Source organism: Paroedura picta, chromosome 4, assembly GCF_049243985.1.
Source record: "Paroedura picta isolate Pp20150507F chromosome 4, Ppicta_v3.0, whole genome shotgun sequence".
Lineage (NCBI taxonomy): Eukaryota > Metazoa > Chordata > Lepidosauria > Squamata > Gekkonidae > Paroedura > Paroedura picta.
In genome coordinates, this window is record NC_135372.1 from 104170790 (window position 1) to 104185439 (window position 14650).

At 44.5% G+C, this 14650-nt stretch overlaps 1 protein-coding gene across 4 annotated transcripts in view; it reads right to left on the reverse strand.

The window, feature by feature from the left end:
- PLXNA2 (plexin A2) overlaps positions 1–14649 on the reverse strand; it is a 479995-nt gene extending 465346 nt beyond the window's left edge. For 2 of the 4 annotated variants that reach the window (XM_077334859.1, XM_077334857.1), the window contains exon 1: positions 14193–14649. The gene's annotated coding sequence lies outside the window, so the exon portion shown is untranslated. Of the gene's footprint in view, positions 1–1963; positions 2050–14192 lie in introns of all 4 variants that reach the window. The other 2 variants (XM_077334858.1, XM_077334860.1) reach the window with 2 other exon arrangements.
- Position 14650: the final 1 nt, after the last annotated feature.

Here is a 14650-nt window from a genome sequence, read left to right on the forward strand (position 1 = left end):
TGGCTCAGAAGGTTTATAGCTGCATGCCAGGCTAAGACTTCAGTTCCACTGTGCCTAGGTCCTCTGGTCTACGAATGAATGGTGAAAGACTTTCTGGAATGTTCGGTCTGCCTCTGTTACTGCAAGTTGAAATACATAGAAACTTTCCTATCTTTGCATCTCTCCACTGAAATATCTGGTAATGGGGAGGGGGACGGGCTGTCTAAAATAATTGTGAGTCCTCTAGTGGTGGCTACTGAGAATGACATTTAGCTATTGCCAAAAACTGCTCAGGAAGGACATTCTCCCTTTTTGTGGGACAAGAGTCAACTCACCATCCATTTTGGCAGCCCACCAGAGGTATGATAAATCTATTTCTGCTTCCGGGATGAGACTGCAAAAACAGTACAACTTGACAAATACTTGGCAGCCCATGTCTAGAGGGTTAAGTTTAACATGATGCATCCCACATTTTGCAGGCAGGCCTGTGGTTGAGATATGCAATGGAACTCTTGCGCCAGACACAAAAAGTGTAATTTGGCTCTTGTCCCTTCCCCTCTGCACTGCAAAATCATTCCGGTACCATTAAAGCTTCATTAGCAGCCCTATACACCTGCACCAGAGCTATTAAAATGCACCTTGGCCTTTTCCTTTTCTCTCTGCTTGAAGTGTATTCGGTCATCTGAATAGCACTAAAAATGCAATGAAGAAGAGATGGGAGTGCTTATGCTTAAGAAAAACAATACAGCTGAACAGCAGCAGGGGAAGAATAGACTGAGGAATAATGGATTTAGATCATAGGGCTGCAAGTTGCTATTCTGAATTGTATTCCCGGTTTGTATACCCTATGACAATCGCACAAGAGGCAGCCTTCCAGAGGAACATACAGGAACAGTAATTCCTTTCCCCATATCTAACGGTACTAACACTGAGTAACCATTCAGCAGACCTTCCTTGGTAAAGGTCCCTTGATCTCCTTTCAGGTCAAGTTCACCCAGTTGTAACTGAGAACTGACATCAATGACATCTATCAAGCATGTTTTCCTCATAAGTGATGATGTAGGACAGAGGTACAGTTTGTTCTCCCAATATGTGTCTCAGGGTGCCATACTGGACCTCCTTTTATACAAAAGAAGGCTTTGAAATCTTAAAGGAGCCACATTTTCTAATAAATAGCTATCCAGGGAACTGACAATTTCAGAAACTCTGCTGAATTCATAGGATCGCTCCTGCTCCCCAAAAGAGGATAGAGCAAAATATCCTGCAGCTCAAATGAGCATACAAACTGTTCCCCGGAAGCATTTTTTCCTAAAGAGATCATACTTTTGGAATAGGCTGTTCCAAAGTGAGTCAGTGTCCCACCACAGCCAGGATACTAAAAAAACCCAGCCTAGGTCAGTTTCCTTGAGAACCTTTTCATGCAAGCAGCCTGTGACTAAGTGCTGCTCTCTAGAAGTTTCCTGTTTTTCTCAGCTTCCTGAAAACTGGTAAAGAGCAGTATGAGTTCCAATCAGTGATTATGATGAACGAACATAAAAACTGCCTTTCCAACAGCAGAGTTGACAAGGGCTGGCATTAAGCAGAGAAGTCCCCGGTTTAAAACTTGCCTCATCCATAAACTGAACAGGTGGTCTTAAGCTATCCTCTTTCACACATAGCCTAAGCACCCACCAACCCTGGCCATATGGGTGTAATAATATGTCTACACTACAGGGTTTTGTAAGGATTCCATGGAACACTTTGAATACTCTAATGTGCTATATACTGTTTATTATTATAATAAAACAACCTGGGACCAGAAAGTTGCTAATTACAATTGCCTGTTCTATTTTAATTAGACGAAGGAGCTTCTTATTCAGGAAAATTCATACATAATCCCATAGACTAATGATTGATCTACCTATTATAGTCTTTATCCTAGCCAAGTGGCACCTTTAAGACCAACAAAGTTTTATTCAAGGTACTAAAGTCTTAAACTGCTTACCTTGGTCTTCTACTCTTACTTTAACACAGATGGGATCATGAATCCACCTAAGGTGGGTCACGTGCCCACTATTTCCTTTCTGATATCTTTTTAAAGAGAAGAAGAAAGAGAAAAAAGCAAAATGAAGAATATGGAGAGATAAGCAGAAAGAGACATATATAGTAAAAAAAAAAAGTAAGCCTAGTCTCTTGCTTCTTCTGCCTTCTTTTCCCTTTATTTAACATTGAACAAGGAGCTATGAAGTAATGGTAGTGCTATTATACCCTGGATCAAGTAGGATCATCATTCAATATTGCACTATCACCATAACACACCTCTGTGGGTAGGAAAACCCAGATGGCAAATCATCACAACAGTCAATGACGTAAATAATCACTACACATAGAATCATAGAGTTAGAAGGGGCCATACAGGCCATCTAGTCCAACCCCCTGCTCAACGCAGGATCAGCCCAAAGCATACTAAAGCATCCAAGAAAAGTGTGTATCCAAACTTTGCTTGAAGACTGCCAGTGAGGGGGAGCTCACCACCTCCTTAGGCAACCTATTCCACTGCTGAACTACTCTGACTGTGAAAAATGTTTTCCTGATATCTAGCCTATATCATTGTACTTGTAGTTTAAACCCATTACTGCGTGTCCTTTCCTCTGCAGCCAATGGACCAGCATCCTGCCCTCCTCCATATGACAACCTTTCAAATACTTAAAGAGAGCTATCATGTCCCCTCTCAACCTCCTTTTCTCCAGGCTGAACATTCCCAAGTCCCTCAACCTATCTTCATAGGGCTTGGTCCCTTGGCCCCAGATCATCCTCATCGCTCTCCTCTGTACCCTTTCAATTTCATCTACGTCCTTCTTGAAGTGAGGCCTCCAAAACTGCACACAGTACTCCAGGTGTGGTCTGACCAGTGCCGTATACAATGGGACTATGACATCTTGTGATGTTGATGTGATGTCCCTGTTGATACAGCCCAAAATGGCATTTGCCTTTTTTACCGCTGCATCACACTGCCTTCTCATGTTTAGTTTACAATCCACAAGTACCCCAAGGTCTCGTTCACATACAGTGTTACCTAGAAGCGTATCCCCGATCCAGTAGGTATGCTTTTCATTTTTCTGACCCAGATGCAGGACTTTACACTTATCTTTATTAAATTGCATTTTGTTCTCATTTGCCCATTTTCCCATTGTGTTCGGATCTCGTTGAACTCTGTTTCTATCTTCCGGAGTATTTGCCAGTCCTCACAATTTGGTCATCTGCCACTTGATGAGTAGTCCCTCCACCCCCTCATCTAGATCATTAATAAATATGTTAAAAAGTACCGGACCGAGCACCGAGCCCTAAGGTACCCCGCTACTCACCTCCCTCCAGTCTGATGAAATGCCATTGACAACAATTCTTTGAGTGCGATTCTCTAACCAATTCCCTATCCACCTAACTATCTGAAAATCCAGATTGCAGTCCTTCAATTTATCCATCAGAACATCATGGGGAACCTTATCAAAAGCTTTACTAAAATCCAAGTAAACGACATCAACCGAATTTCCACAATCCAGCAAACCTGTCACTTGGTCAAAAAAGGAAACCAGGTTGGTCTGACAGGACCTGTTGGAGACAAATCCATGCTGACTTCCTTGGATCACCAAATTGTCCTCCAGATGTTTGCAGATCGCCTCCATTATCTTCCCCACAACAGAGGTCAGACTCACTGGTCTGTAGTTTCCCGGGTCATCTTTCCTCCCTTTTTTGAAGATTGGAGTAACATTAGCTCTCTTTCAGTCCTCCGGGACATCTCCAGTCCTTAAAGAGGTCCCGAAGATGATGGACAAGGGCTGTGCAAGTTCTCCGGAAAGTTCTTTGAGCACTCTCGGGTGCATTTCATCTGGCCCCGGGGATTTGAACTCATCCAGTGCAGCTAAATGCCTCTCAACAACCTCTCTGTCCATGTCAACCTGCCACTCTTGGCTACTGCCATATCTAGATGTGCCTAAACCCTTTGACCTGTGGGGAAAAAACATGTAAAATAGGTGCTGAGCCTTTCTGCTTTCTCTGCATCCTCTGTTAGAGTTTGTCCATCCGCATCCATCAGTGGGCCTATTGCCTCCTTTACTTTACGTTTGCTCCTCACATAACTGAAAAATCTTTTCTTACAGTGGCCTTCCCTGGCCAATCTTAGCTCACTCTCAGCTTCGGCCTTTCTGATGATTAATCTACAGTGCCTAGTAACATCTTCTTTAGAGCTCTGTCCTTCCCTCCATTTCCTGAACATTTCCCTTTTCTTTCTTAGTTCCTCTTGAAGTTCTCTGCTCATCCAAATAGGCTTCTTAGAGCTCCTGCAGTGTTTTCGTCTTTCTGGGATAGTCATTGATTGAGCATGCAATAGCTCTTGTTTGAGTAGCGCCCACCCTTCACATGCTCCCTTCCCTTCCAGCATTCTCGTCCATGGTATGACACTCATCATGTCTCTGAGTTTATTAAAGTTTGCCCTACAAAAATCCAACATCCGCGTCTGGCTACAAGCTTCCTTGCCTCCCCATCTCAAAAGGAATTCTATGAGGACATGGTCACTTCCCCCTAGGGTCCCCACCTCCTTCACCTCATCCACCAACTCTTGCCTGTTGGTCAGTATTAAGTCCAGTATGGCTGAACCTCTTGTGGGTTCATCTAACATTTGATAAATGAAATTGTCAGCCAGGCAGGTCAGAAAGTTGCATGACATGACTAGGTGCAATGCAGCACATTTTCCTACAATGTGGATATTGTACCCTGTGTACTCCCCCACCTCAACAGTAACGAGATGTGTAAGTCAATGGGGTGGTTATATTAGGTGTCACAGACAACTGACTACTTCTGATCATGAGGGATTATGAGGGGGTCCTGTTTTGTATGTGGCACTATCCATGGTTAAAGCAGCTGTTTGAGTAAAAGTAATTCAGCATGTCTGGTCACGGTGTGTGGGTCTATGCACCCACTATTTTTCCCTTTGCACTAGAATACAACTGCATACGCTAGAAGATTCTCTCACTTCTCATTTTTCTATGCCTCTGTTCCTATTTACTCACGGTCTAGCAGGAGTTAAGATGTTTCTGCAGATCTCTCCTATGAAAGCAAACTAAGGGCACACTCATCTCATACCCGTAACTGGATTAGCTGGCCATTTATAATAGGGAACAGTATTAAGATTAGGCTTCTGTTTCTTCTACTACTACAAAATGCATGTGAATAAGCATCAATAAAAATAAGGGTGCTCCCCCCCCCCAGCTGCAATGTACTGACTGGAAAAGAGTTACTGCATGTGATTCCATGCATCCCTGCCTGTGCAACTTTGATACATTAACTAAACCACATATATCCAGTATTAGCTTTATAGGACTTTGTGTGCAAAAGCTGATATGTTCCATTCTTTTTCTCTCCTAGTGAGGATGAACACAAAAAGCCCTCTCCTTCTCCTGCCCCTTGACTGTCTCCTTGGTTCTACTAGGTGGCTTATACTGGCTAAATATCTGCTTGAATCTGTTTGTTCCCTAGTCTGATCTTCTGCCAGATGTGACACACCAACAAGCAGTTCCTTACCCTCGACACTTAGAACTGTGTCTTGTGCTGTCACTTATAATGCAGCAGCATACTCCTGAATTACACACACAGGCTCCCAGGAGGAGCCCAAGGCCATGCACCTCAGTGGTGAATTAAATGTGCAGGTGACACCAAACTGGGAGGAGTAGCAAACACCAGAAGTGTGCACACATACAAAAGCTCACACCCTTAATAAATCTTTGTTGCCATCCCACAAGTACCCCATATGAGCATATAGTATGATGTTGTGGTAAATAAGGGATAGTCTTGGGCTGTATCACTAGAGGCATCACATTAAAATCACACGTTGTCATAGTCCTGTTGTATACTGCATTGGTCAGACCCCATCTGGAGTACTGCAGCCTTACTTCTAAAAGTAGGTGGACAAAATTGAAAGGGTTCAGAGGAGAGCAATGAGGATGATCCAGGGTTTGGAGGTCAAGCCTTATGAGGGAAGACTGAGGGAATGTTCAGCCAGCTCTGAAGATTTGATAACCTCAAATCTGATGCCTTCGTCCAGCTGGGAAGGCGCAGCTACACCACTTCTCAGTGACCAAACAGCTTTGCGGCTGAGAAACTGCTTATCTAACACTCACCCAGCCTTACAATCACTCCGGGCATCTAGGAAGGAGACTTTCCTGTTCAGCCATTGGCTTTGAAATAGCAGCAGTCTGGCTTCGAATTTGGAACCTTCCTTCCTTTCACCCACCTCTCAGAGAATGAAATGGGCTTTGGGAAGGAGTTACAATCTCTCCTCCTTGTGACAAACACCTCCAAGCCTTCTGATTGCTTAATTAAGGAAGGATAAGAAAAAAAGAAACTGGGGGAGGAGTGGGAGGTGAGAGGTCACTAGAGTATTTACCCAGGCGTCACCTTTCACTTTCCTGAAGCAGGGGAAGTTAACTTCAAAGCTGAAGGAGGGCTGTGGGGCATGGTACTGCCTGTCTGTTGGGCTCTTTCTCTTTCGGGCTTTCTCTGATGGTATGAAACCAGTGGTACAAATGACAGTAGTACTGCCAGAAGGCAGATGTAAGGGATCAGAATGTGGTGATGAGAAGAGTAGAAACATAAAAAATGCTTTTTTGGGATTGAAAGAATGACACCCCTCCTCCCATTTCTTGGGCTTAAGGATACCAGTCCCCAGGTAGAACCTGGAGCTCCCCTGGAATTATTACAGCTCTTTTACAGGTGTCAGAAATCAGTTCCTCTGAAGAAAAGGGCTGCTTTGGACTCCACGGTGGCCCTTCCCAGCCCCAAATCCCCCCCATACCTGCCTCTACCTCTCAAAGTCTCCAGGTATTTCACAACCCAGAGCTGGCAACCCAACTCTGGCTGCAACCAAAGTACAGTGAAGAGTTGGAAACCGCCACTATGAGAAATGTGAAGGAGGTACAATGGCAGAAAAAGAGATAAGCTAATACTGGGAAGAACCCTACAATATCATGGAAGGCTTCAGGAAAACTGATAGTATGAACCTTGCCTGGATGCAATCCTAACAATTAGGATGGGCAGAGAAGCCATTGAAGCTGCCCATCACAGTAAGACCAGGCAGTCATCTGGCAGGCCTGGGCGTTATCTCTCCTCTTTGTTCCACAAATTGATGGGGAGAAAGTTCTGCACCAATGTTCGCTGTCAGCCCATAAACACTACCTTGGCATATGCTTTATTGTACTGTACTCAGGTCCAGGGCTTCCACATCACTTCCTACCTGATCCTTTTAACTAGAGATACAGAGGATTGAACCTGGGGCCTGCATGCCAAGCAAATGCTCTACCACTGAGCCATGGCCCCTCCCTAACTGCATGATGGTTTCTTTCCACTGAATCACCCCGAATTACCACATTCACCTTGCCTTCCTATTCAGACTTATCTGGGCTGTACTTCAGAGGGTGATCCATCTGTGAACTCTTACATATGGGTTTGGCACGCTCTGGGAGGCAGCTGGAGTTCTCCCAGGATGACTACAGAGATCAGTCCCAAAAATATCTCCAGGAATTTCTCATGTGAAGTTACCTTACACAGAATTAGACCCCTGTTCTATCAAGCTCAATATTCACTATTCTGACTAGCAACAGCTTTTGAGGGTTTCAGGAGGCTTTTTACTTCGTCTTTTTAACTGAGGATGCTGAGGACTAAACCGGGAACCTTTGGCATGCAAACCAGAGGCTCTTCCACTGAGCCATAGCCCCTCTCCCTAAACCCAGCACTGGAAGCCTGAATACCATAAGAACCAGGAAGTTCACAGATCTCAACCATAGCAGTTTCCATGATTCCCAGTGTGACTAATTTACTGCTAATTGTAAAATGGCTACCACCAACACCCTGTGGCTCAAGTCTCACACTCTGCTCATGCAATTGGAGCAATGGAGAAAATGGCTGACAATCACACACCTGGCAGCACTTTGTTATATAGATATGGACATTTGGAGCCAATATCACTTTTCTTCTCCCACTGCAGCTAGCCAGCAGTATACAGAAGGAGGGAACAAGCTACCCACCTCATCTGCTCTCCCTGTTCTAGGGAACTGCCTGCATGTGTGTATGTGAGCATCAGACTGATGGCTTGTCTGACACAGCTCACAATCGCTCTGCCTTTTAAGATGATCTGGCCTTTTTATAATGTTACTGCAATGCCTTTTATCTCCAGGTCTGAATGTAATTTTAGCCACAGCAAAGCAGGATTAAACTTTCATAACATGATACGTTTATCTCTCTTTTCATATTTCCAGCTCCCCCCCCCACACACACACCCAGTTCAGTTTCAACCCAAAGAGAAGCAGAGATTAAACTCAGAAACACAAGCTGAGTTAGATGAGATCAGGTTAAGGGAAGCCAACCCCTTCTCAGCACCCTATTCCTGGCAGGCATCACCCTACAGTCATGCCTGCAGCATCCCTATTGGTCAGCACAGTAAAGCTGCACTATTTACGCTCAGCCAATTAAATGAAAGGATGGAACATCATTCAGGCAAAAGAGCAAGCCGCGGACAATAGCAAGGTTAGATTATGCCAGATTAGAGCAAGATACCTCACTCCTGACATTGGGCTGCTGCACTGTTATGTTTCAGTGCCTTCCTCATACCGTTTTATCACCATCGGAGATACACTCACATTCCAGCCCACAGAAAGAAGAAGCCATGCTGAAGAGATCGCTGAATCTGGTCCCCCTCCCCTGATTAATAGCAAGGAGAAAATACAACCAGGTTCATTCCTGGAATCAAGCACATACAGTATTCCCTCCTTCCCCCATAAATGATATTGGATTCATAACTAGAGCACCACAAAACATTATGCCAGACTCATTTGAAATGCCACCCTTCTACTACAGGAGCACAGAAGACAGAAAATGATTGTTTTATCAGTTTCATGGTAGTGGCAAGTTCATAATAAGGTTGTCCCCATTCTTCCCTACAAAAATCAGTCATTATCAGTATATCAACCTGATCTATGAGCCACCCTCTAGTGGGGGAAAATGACATTGCAGGTCCACAACTCATTCCTGTGCAGGAAAAAAAAGATGAAGTAGGATCATTTTGAACATAGTGACAGAGGCATAGGAAGTGTTTAAATAAATAAAAAGATACATAAAAGCCTATGGAATTCCTATTCATAGTCTCGGTTTTGGCAAGGTCAGATGTCTTCCCTGCCCTGAAACACCCTGATGTTTCTGTATTGCTCTGATAAATATTACAAATCATCTTCTATATCAAACATAAACGAGACTACAGGCCTGGCAGGAACATATATGGAAACTTATTTTAAATCAACAAAATGAAATATCATTAGTAAAACTTGTTCAGTCCTGAATAGGCTGAAAATAAGATTTGCTTTTTTAAACATCTGTGCCTGAAATTGTTGCCGAAGCAAGAACTGGACTGATTCTGCACTTACTTTGTTTATTCCGTTGTGGATTCTGCTGAATTCACATCAATTTGAACTTGGGTCTTCCTCTATCCCCCCCCCCCCCCATTGAAACATAAAAGTGTTCTGCATGTGGTTAGGGAAGCTCAGAAGGGGGGAGCTAAGCGCAGCAGGAACCTCTTTCTTTTCTTGAATGGGGAGGAGGGGAGAATTAAAGACAGCAGAGGGGGGGGAATAAATCCAAGAAGAAAATCTCTGCAGAGAGAAGTTGGGGCTTCCCCTTTAAGGAAACCCTAGCCCTGGCCAATCAGGGCTTTTCTGCAGCACTGGAGGCTCAGTAGCAAGTTGTTTCGGGGAAAGCAGACAGTTGTACGCTTACTCGTGCCAATTTTTCAAATATTGAGGGTTATATCCACTCCAGGATATCACGGGAGAAGGATAGGGTTATTGTAGATGAAAAATTTAAATCGCCCAAAATCAAAATGGAAATCACGTCAGGGACTGAATCAACCTGGGATTGGAATAAAAGCTCTGTGAAGATTCAGCCCTGGTTTACTTCCCCCCTCATTGATTTTACTGCAAGGTCAGATTTAAGTTAAGAGGTTGGCTTTTCCTTCCGAAGGTTTTTGCTTCCAAAGGCCTCTTGATTTCAACCTGTTTGTCCTTAGATTAACGCTGTGAGACAACATACTTGGGCATACGAGGGATGGATAAGCTAAATGATTTGACCAAGTTCACAATAGCAGTGTGTGGCAGAACAAAGTGGATCACAGAGGAGCATCCTTTCTCACGCATCCTACAGCATCTTACTCCACATAGTTTTCTTTAACTGCAGTGGATGGATTTGCCCATAAAAGCCAAGTCAGGTAGCAATACCCACCTGCCAAGGACAATATGCTATCTTGATCCCCTTTTTGTTCTGATGTTATTATCACTGAAGTTCAAAACAACTCTTTTCCACAAACAAAGAACTTTCTTTCATTTGCCTCAGCTTCTAAGGCCTCAAGTTTCACATGCAGGGAGTTCTCATTTTGAAGAATGAGAACAACAGAAAGTGTCCTGACTTATGAAGGAAAGCCCAGCTGTGGCCCTAATTCAATGCCGCTGATGATGGATATTGGATAGGATGGACTCTGCCATCAGTGTGGGTGGAAAACTTCACAGTTACTCTCCCCCCTCCCCTTCAGTCTTCTCTTCCTTTTATAAGTGGCCGTGGCCTGCAAACCAAGCTGGTTAAGAGATTAACTCTCTAAAAACCACATTTACTCTAATTAGCCATGAAATCTTTGTAACTAAGTGAAAAAATGATTCCCTTGAGGGAGTTTTGTCCATTCACCACTGTGAACCGCAGAATGAGGGGTGGGGTGGGAATCCATTAGGGAGCAAAAAATAAAGAAAATTCAAATCTTATAAATTAATAGCAGAAAGTCTAAGCAGGCATCAGCAATAAAATATAGAAACCTCAAATTAGAAAAGGAGGAAAAAGAAATAAGGGGGAGTCTCCTTTGTGGACTCCCCCCCCTGGCTGGCCAAATGTGAATTATTTCTAGTTAACAGAGAGCAATACAATGTGGGGGTCTCTTAATGATTTGGGTAGAAGATTAACAGTTCCTGGTTCCCCCATTTACAGTGACGGACAGAAGTACATTGTAACCCCCCCCCCTCGCTCTGCATGTAGACAGCTGCATGAAGCTACACGAAGAGACAGCTGGTTGAGGAGGGGGGAGAGCATCAGAAAGAAAGGCCCCATGTTGAATTGTTTAAATATTATTTCCCTGGGAGGGTGAGTTGTAAAACAAGGGGGATGGAGAGAACCTCACTACAACTTCGAGCCATAAATATTTCATGTCAGCAGAATACGGACGATTATATTCCTGCCAGCGCCTTTCTAGTATATCTTAAAACATGTCACCCTCTTCCACTCTCCCTCCTCTTCCCCCCTCCATTTGTGTATTTCTTGTAACATGCCCATGAAATAAAGATTAGCTGAATAATCAAGAATGTGTGGAAATGGGAGAATGGTCTGTCTCAAGAGCACCACTGGCTCAGGCTGGGAAAGAAAGTGAGGGTTTCCTATTATTTTTATTAGTTTTAAAAGATGCCTGACAGGTAGGGGAGTGTTTCAAAGACTGAATGGGAACTTAGTAGTGAGAAAGAGATGCAAGGAAGCATAACTGCCAGGATAGCTTGGTGAGATAATGGAAATAGATGGACAAACTTTGTGAGATGGAAATGGGCAGGCAGAACACAGTTTGCATGGGGACTGTGCAGTGAACTTTCAGTTAATCAGGGCAAGGTCTGAACTTTAATGTGACTGAAAACAGGAGACTAAGCAGAAGCATTTCTGTTGGAGTCCAGCAACCATTTGGACACAAAAGAAGCTGGGCATGGCGTCCCAGCAGTCATCATTGTGAAGTTCCCCACTCATACCTCTCTGCTTGGTACATTTAATGTACATTAAGGAGGTACATTAAAGAGAGTTCTGATACAATAAAGTGTTCTGGCCAAACATATATACTCATTTTGGGGCACACTTTTAGAATTACACATTGGCACGGAACTGCCACAAATTCAGTTCATCCTCACCAGAGTAGTGTCTCTCCATTCTAGACTGGACAGAGTGAATATCCACTGGCAATTACCAAGTTCCCAAGCCTTCACCTAACCTTGCAACAAAGTTTTTACAGCTCATTTCAGCACTGGAGATCTCAGGTTACAAAAGAGACCTGGCCTATACTTATGCCTCTACTGTGAATCTGCTCCGAAAGTCATTTCCATTTAGCTGTTTTGTGAGCTGATCTGTCCAATACTAAATGCAATTCACCAAAGAGAGTGGAAGAGCCAAAGGCAGGTGGAGTCATTTATTCTCTGGCCTTCAAGTGGCCAGAACTTTATTATGGCAATTACTTATTTTGCATTTTGAGGGGGAAAAACCAATTTTGTTTATTGAGAAATTGAGCAGAAGACAAGGTTGACAGGGAAGTGTCAGACAGCAAGTTTAATATTTCTATTAAACTGGAGATTCTGTTAAGAACATAGCACTTTTTAAATCAATCTTTCCTTCCAAGGAACCCAGAGCATCTTATGCTGTTCTCCCTTTCATAGTTATATCCTTACAACAAAACCCTGTAAAAGGGTGAAGGGTCTTTAGAGCTGAGTGTGAATGTGAACCCAGGTTATCTCCAGTTCAACACCCAAACCCCCACACTATACTGACCTGTGATCTGTTACGAGCTCCCACATGAGACTCTACAAATAATAAATATCAAATAAAGCAACATGGGCAAGGAAGATGAGTTATCTCAGCTTCTTTCAGTGAATGTTGTGTTGAATTGAGCAAGGTGCTTTCTCTTGCTATATGTTTTGTTTTGAGATCTCCCCCCCCCCCCGGTACACACACACACACACACACACACACAACCCCTTCTACTGAACTTTTGTCTTCAGTTGGACTGGACTGCACTTGCTACGTCAATGCTGACTGCATTCATCCTGAAGTGTACTGAAATACTATGTTTGTAAAGTCCGAAGGTTCAGAGGAATGAGAAGAATACAAAGGGAATTAGCCATGTAAGATATTGATACACTGCTGGATTTGCAATGACAATGGCTCTGTGCAGAGTAGTCATCAGCCTCCTGACTACAGAGGAGAAGTAGGTCATTAACTTGGTGAGATGATGGCATCAATGGGGCTAACTAGTCAATGAGAGCGCATAAAACGCAACGGTCCTATGCTGCTAATATTACCCTTCTCAGCTACAGGTCACTCAAACCCTGGAGAAATCCTGGTAAATACAAAACTAGCCTTTAACAGATACATATGCATCTGCAGGAAAACACACACACAGAAGAGTCCTCACTCTCTTCACATGTGCTGAACTACACAACCAAAGGAGATTTCTCTTTTCCCTCTCCCATGAAGAACCCCACTGTGAATCCATGAGTTTCTTCCAGTGCCAATGTGTGAACACCAACCACCTAGACTCTCCAAAAACTTAAAGCGTTGAAGCAACCTAATTTAAAAATGAAGATCTGAAAGATTGACATCCCAGATTAACCAGAACAAAGTGAGAAGAAATTAGCTCTGTCCACAAAAACACCTCAGCCTTGGGATGTACATACACACAACACCAACAACTTTTGAAGTTGGGGGAAATGTACTATGTTCTCTCCCCCCCCCCCCCCATTCAAACACGGTTTCTTTCATTTCTTCCAAAGCTGCTTTGAGTCTAGGAGACATGATTTCATAAACTATAATCCTATGGATGGGAGAACATGCCATGAACAATAATGTTATTTCAATGGGAACTTTTGTTGGAACCTGTTCACTGCACTTGTCTCCAAGAGATGTAAAGAAGGCTAACAGATTTCTGGCAGGATGAAGGCTCCAGGTAGCTGAATCTGGTTTCTCCAGAACCCTCCCATCTACCATTAGTACCATCTTCCAGAGCCTCTGGAGTGGCTGCCCCTAAGCAGACCTGGTTCTCCAGAGACAGGTGTCCTAATGGCTAGAAAGGCAGCCCTATTTGCCCTCCGGTAACACTCAGTGAGGAGTGATGGAAGGGGTTTTCAGGGTAATCAAATGCCACACCTGGAGACAGGTGGGGCAAAGGAAAATCCACACTGTGGTATTACAAAGAACATTAAGGATGGGCTGGAGAGGAGGGAGATGGGGTAGGCAATTGGTGGTCGTCCCCCCCTCCCATGCATGCAGAATGAGCGGGAACCAGGTGCTGGTGGGAGGCAGGAGCAGCCCCTTTGCCAACCCTGGCTGGTCGCCCGGCTTGAGGGACTTACCCAAGAGAAATAATGCCTCCGGTTCCTTTGGAGGGGGGCTCCCAGTTTCTCCCCACTCCTCCTCGGAATCACGAAGAGGTAATCCACAGAGAGCCCGAAAGAATGGGAATCCACCGCAAGCCCCCGGCGGCTGGCATGGGTCTGTATTCCGAAAGTCTCTCGCGTTCTTGCTCGGATCGGCTCCTTCGCCCAGTCAGTCAGCCAGCCAGCCAGCCAGTCATTCCGCGGCGGAGCCTCTGTGTGCGGCTGGCTGCCCAACGGGGCTCGGCTTTGGCCACTTGTCTTCCGGGCTCGTCTCTGCCCACCGCGCTCGATTCCGACTGGCATCAGCAGTTCCCGGCAAGCTTCCCTCGGCGCCCCCCGGCCGGTGCCATCGCCTTCCCGGGTCGCCCTCTCGCCGGCTGCCAGGAGGACCTCTGCAAGCGAGCGCTCCTGCCTCCGCCTCTCGGCTGGCACTG